The sequence below is a fragment of the Quercus robur genome, chromosome 2, assembly GCF_932294415.1.
Source record: "Quercus robur chromosome 2, dhQueRobu3.1, whole genome shotgun sequence".
Taxonomy (NCBI): Eukaryota; Viridiplantae; Streptophyta; class Magnoliopsida; order Fagales; family Fagaceae; genus Quercus; species Quercus robur.
Window position 1 is genome coordinate 63,966,108 of NC_065535.1, and position 5,694 is coordinate 63,971,801.

Below are 5,694 nucleotides of genomic sequence, written 5' to 3' on the forward strand. Positions count from 1 at the left end.
ACTGACTGAGTCTTCCTTTACTTGGTAGCTAGAGTTAGTTAAAGCTTCGAAGCTTGCTCAGGAAGAGTCACTGAAGATGAGTGAAGAGTTTTCATTTTTATACGGAAGAAGTTAACGGAGCGTTAAATATGAAGTTACGACGGTACCCCTAAGAGATCTCTGCTTGCTTCGTTTACGGGTGCTTTTTTAAATGTGCCCATTTTGGGAATTTTTGCGGAATAGCTTTCTGGCGAAGGCATTTTCTGCTCCCTGATTTCGGGTCGACTTGATTTCTTCTGACAAAAAGAAAGAATAAGTACAGGTACACAGTTTAATTTGCAGTATGCTAAAAGATGTGGCGGTGTAGCCTTACTTTATTATTTTATCATATCATTTTATAACATTTCATTTATCAGATATTTTATTATTCAATTTTATACATTAAAATAATATATTATCCCCTCCCCTATTATCATCAACAACATCAACGACACAATCACCAGTCACAAATATCCACTATGGCAACAACACCGACAGCCACCATCGGCCATCAGCCCAACACCACTGCCACTGTCACTGCCCATAACCCACAGCCCACCACCACCCAGATCAACTGAACCACCACCTACCGCCTACAATTTAAAAAACAAACACAAATACCCATCATCACCACCACTACAACCCACCTCTACTGCAAACCAACCACCACAATTACTCACCAATATCAGATCAACCCAAATTGCAGCCAAAAAAAAAAAAAAAACCCACAACTAGAGAAAGGCAGAGTGAAAGGCAGACAGAGAGGAGAGGGAAGAGGGTGAGATCGACGGCGGCCTTGGGGTGAGATCGGTGAGATCAAGCGTGGCTGAGCGATATTGACAGCGGCTGGGTGAGATCGGCGGTGGCAGCTTCAGAGGGTGAGAGAGATCAGTGCGCGTTTCCAAGAAGCTGTCCTCCAAGCCCTCGTCGGCGGAGCGCGCTGTCGTCGTCAGAGCTACGCCGTCGTCGCTGTCAGTGAACATCCTGGACTGGTCGAAGATCCTAAGAGATGAGTACAGAGATAATACAGGGAGAAGAGAGAGAGAACCGGTGAGAGAGAAGAGAAAAGAAAAAAAAATGAAGAGAGAGGAGAGAGAAAAGAGAATAAAAAAACTATAAAAAATTTTGCAACATCTATCCCTACCGTCTCATATTTGAGACGGTACTGTAGCCGTGTTGCATAATTTTTGGGATTTGGAACATCTGATAAACCTCCATTTTTGTGTTTAATGTGGCAAATGTGCCAAATATTTGGCATTTGGCACATTTACCACATCTGATGCGGATGCTCTAGATTACTGACACTTACTCATACAAATGTATGTATACATTTGAAATTAAATACAATTTTTTAATAAAATATAAATAATTACTCAAATTATTAAAAAATATAACATGTGACACGTGCATATTTATAAATATATTTAAAATTAAACACAATTTTTTATCATAAATATATAAATAATTGCCAAATTATTTTTAAAAAAAAGTAAACAAAATTAGTCACGGTAAGGACACAATTTTTGGCTCCCAAGCCCAAACGATATATGAATTTAGGCTCAAAGAGCCCAATACAATGAATTTGTAGAGAGTAGGTTGGAAAACTGAGTTTTAATAAGTCAGATAATAAGCAAAATGGATCCAGATGACAAGAAAATGAAAATAGACTAGTTTAACTTAAAGAAAATTGTCCTCGGCATAATTCGAGGAGATCAGTTCTTATATGTTTCTTCTCAAGTTTGATTACAAGTTCAACTTTTGATTGCTACAGTGTTTTCCTCTCAATTTTCTCGATCATCTTCTCTCATTCCCTTCTTCCTATTTTATACTATCCCTTTGCCTTCATCTCTGCCTTCCACGTGTAGGTTAAATTGTTAGTGTTGATCCCTGTTACATCTGCACCTTCCTGAAGTCTCTGGAGAGTAGTTGTAAGGCTGAAAACTACTGTTCAAGTATCACTTCCTCATTAATGCGGCCAGAGAGTTAGCTGCAGAGCATTCAATGCGGTGGTAGCAGCTTTCCCTTAGATATTTCCTAACTGCCATTTTTCTTGTACGTTCACAAAGTATATCCTTATCAATAGAACTTCCTGAAACGTCACCTTGGACGACAGAACACACTTTCTGACCTTCATCTCGTTAGCTAAGGAGATACTTCTCCTCAGCATACTTCCCCCATCTTTCACAGTCATAACTTGCTCATGAAGCTCAAAGTCTTACATCTTCCTTACTATTGATCTGACCTCAAGCCACTGAGCCTCCTTAACCAAGCCTAAGGCCTAAATTTTTTCTTTTTTTTTGGGCCTTTTGTCCCTACAGTCACATATTAAAATTCTTACCTAAATTTAATACTGCTTATGATTATTATATTTCTTTCTAATTTTTAATAAGATAGAATGTGTGGTGATTTTTTATTGAGTATATGTGATTTTTTTAATTTATAATTCATTAATATTAAATTCATAGTATTTTGCACTTGTAAAGGGCAGAGATCCATGGCCCAACTCAAGTTAAGTGGGTAACTACTGTACAAATGCCCAATACAATTAATTTGTAGAGGTAAGTTGCCAAGGTCAACCTTTTCAGGCCTTAATGGATTCGTTAATGAGCTTAGAGAAAAGTCCAATTCTTAGGTTGTTAAAAATATGAAAGATTACTAGTAAGAAAGGCAAAGATTTGCATTAACTCTTCCTCGGATTTGTCTGAGGATCACTAGTTCATTTATTACTCAATTTTCGGTTACAAAACTTCTCATTGCCCTTTATCTTTTTTCTGTCCCATTTTTTCTTCTCCCTCTCTTAAAGGAGCCTCCTTCCTTTTTTATAGTAGCTGGGGCCTCATCCCAGCCCTCCACCTAGGCAACCATGGATCCTTACTTGGATACTTGTCCCATCAATGCCTGATTGGTGGTGGTAAAGTAGGTTGCAAGCTGTAAAAACATTATTCAAGAGACATTCTGCCATTAAATGCAACAAGCTGAGTTGATACAGTGCATTTAATGCGGAAATGATGAGTACTTTATCTGGAAATTTCCCCTCTTCTTTACCTGTACGTCTCTACTTCTTTCCTCCATCTTTAGTCTTCTGCCCCAGGTGGCTTATCTACAGTCTTCCGAGGAGTATTCGCTCCTTGGGTGGGCCGCTTCTTCGGTTTCAATATCTGGGCTCTTGTCAACATGCTAGGCCAAAGCTAATGAGAAGTTAGGCCCACCTTCTCCTTGGGTTGGATCTACCTGGCAATATTCCATGTTCGAACCTTACCCTCCTACTGCACTCATTAACTAACTTGACACAAAAATTAAAAAACTTAAGTGAACACATGGCACAAACTTAAGTGGATAATTATGGTGTGGTCCCTACATAAATTTAGACACATGGCACAAAATTAGATTCTAATTTCAAATTTTAATTGAACTTTCTCTGAACTTTACCTATTAATATATACTAGCTTGTAACCCCATGCATATGCATGGATACACTTAAAGATATACAATAAGATACATAATATAATTCATATATATATAATTTAAATACTATTGATAGTCATTTTCATATTTTGTTAACTTTTAAAAAAAATTTGCAAATATATTATTGGATATAAAATGTAAATTGTCCATGTTTTTTTTTTTTAATTATTGTGAAGCACTTTTTTTTTTTTTTTTTTTTTTTTACGATTCATTTATTCTAGACTCTTTGGTTTTTGTGTTTAATAACTCACTTCGATGAATATTTATATGATATGGTCTCACATTTGATTCTAAAATTAAGAAATAAAACTCTTTAAGAATAAATAATTTAGGACACATAGTGCAAAATTGAAACTTTAATTTGGAATTCTAATTTAAATTTTTCTCAGCTTCACCTATTATTATTATTATTATTATTATTATTATTATATATATATAGAGAGAGAGAGAGAGAGAGAGAGAGATTTATGTATATTATTTAAACATAAATGATTATATCAAAAAAAAAAAATTAGTATGACAAAAAAAGAAAAAAAAAAACTAAGCAGCCTTTTCCCTTAAAAAAATAAATAAATAAATCTCTCACATGACTAAGTATAATTGGTCGAGAAAAAATAATCGGTTTATATGAAAGTAAATGCAGTCAATTACAGATTGTCACATAAATAAAATAATACTACCTCTAAGAGTTAATTGATATGATATACTCAAACTTTCAAGAAATTTTTTTATTTTTGTATTTTCCCTTTTTATTAATATTTTATTAATTAATTGAAAATGAAAAGTGCATGAAATGTCTTATAAACATGGATGGAAATTAGGCGTGGCAGTGCAAGATTCAATCATGGGTACCCCTTGTGTTGGATAATGGAGCGAGATAAAGTGAAGGTCTTTTGCAATTGCAAATACTAATAAGACGACTTCAACGCTAATAAGATAAAAACAAGAGGGAAAATGAAGAGACGGCAAAGAGAATTAAAAAGATAAGTGATTTAAAATTTAAATTGAACTAGTCTTGATCGATATTAGGTATGTCTCCAGGGTTTTTGTTAGGTATTTCACGTCTTTGCAAATTTGCAACAACATTAGCATCCTGGTATATTGAAATATTCATCAAGAAGATTATTTTACTTGGAAATAAATTTATTATTAAAAAAATGTGCACAATTGAAGCAGTTCGATACAAATTTATTTTGTAAAATAAATGTATGACTATATTGATTACCTTTAATTGTTCATTGCTTGTATAATCTGTTCGCAAGAATAGTGTTTCTTTGTCTTTTGTTGGCTAAATCTATAGATCTTGATAGTCATAAATTTAACAATATGCATATTTGAAAGACAAATCAAGTGCATGTAAAGTGTAAAAAAAAATTTGCCTGTGATGGTGGTTATGTCTTCCATGTCAAACCGCTTCTTGAAGAGGGAGTGAAGGTTTTTTTTTTTTCCTTTTCAAACTGAGAGAGAGACATAGTTTGAAAAAGAAATCAATATATAATAGCTAAGACATTAATATTTAGAAGAGGTATTTGATGCAGATAGTGTTTCAATTGTAATCAAATTATCTTCCCCTTTTTTTATGCGTATTCTCCTTTTTCTTTAGGCGTCTTAGGCTTTATCAAATTAGCTTTGTTGATCCTTGTAATTCATTTTAATTAGAAGTTTTTGTATTCACGCTTTATCTAATTAGTTTTGGAGGTAGTATTTGACTCGGATTAGTATTTCAATTGTGATCAAATTCAAGTAGGATATAGTGATATACATAGGGCTTAATATTTATTTATTTTATCTATAAATTTCTTGCAATTTGGGGTAGCCAACTTTTTTTTTAATTAAGTTTTTTTTAATGATGTTTTTTTTATTATAAAATATTAGATGAAGAGTTTCGATTGTAATCAAATTAAGATAGAGTTTGGATTGTAATCAAATTATGAATTTTATCAACTTAGAAATTATAAGAGAAGTTAAAATCATAAACGTGTACTGTACTACTATGATGTTGGTTTTATAAAAAAAAAAAAAAAAAATTATGATTTTTATCCACTTAGAAATTATAGGAGAAGAAAAATATATCTATTTTTAAAAAAAATCTACAAAAATTTCTACAATTTTGTGAAGTCACTTGGCGCAACAAAGTGTCTTAGGCTTTATCAAATTAGCTTTATTGATCCTTGTAATTCATTTTATTTAGAAGTTTTTGTATTCATGCTT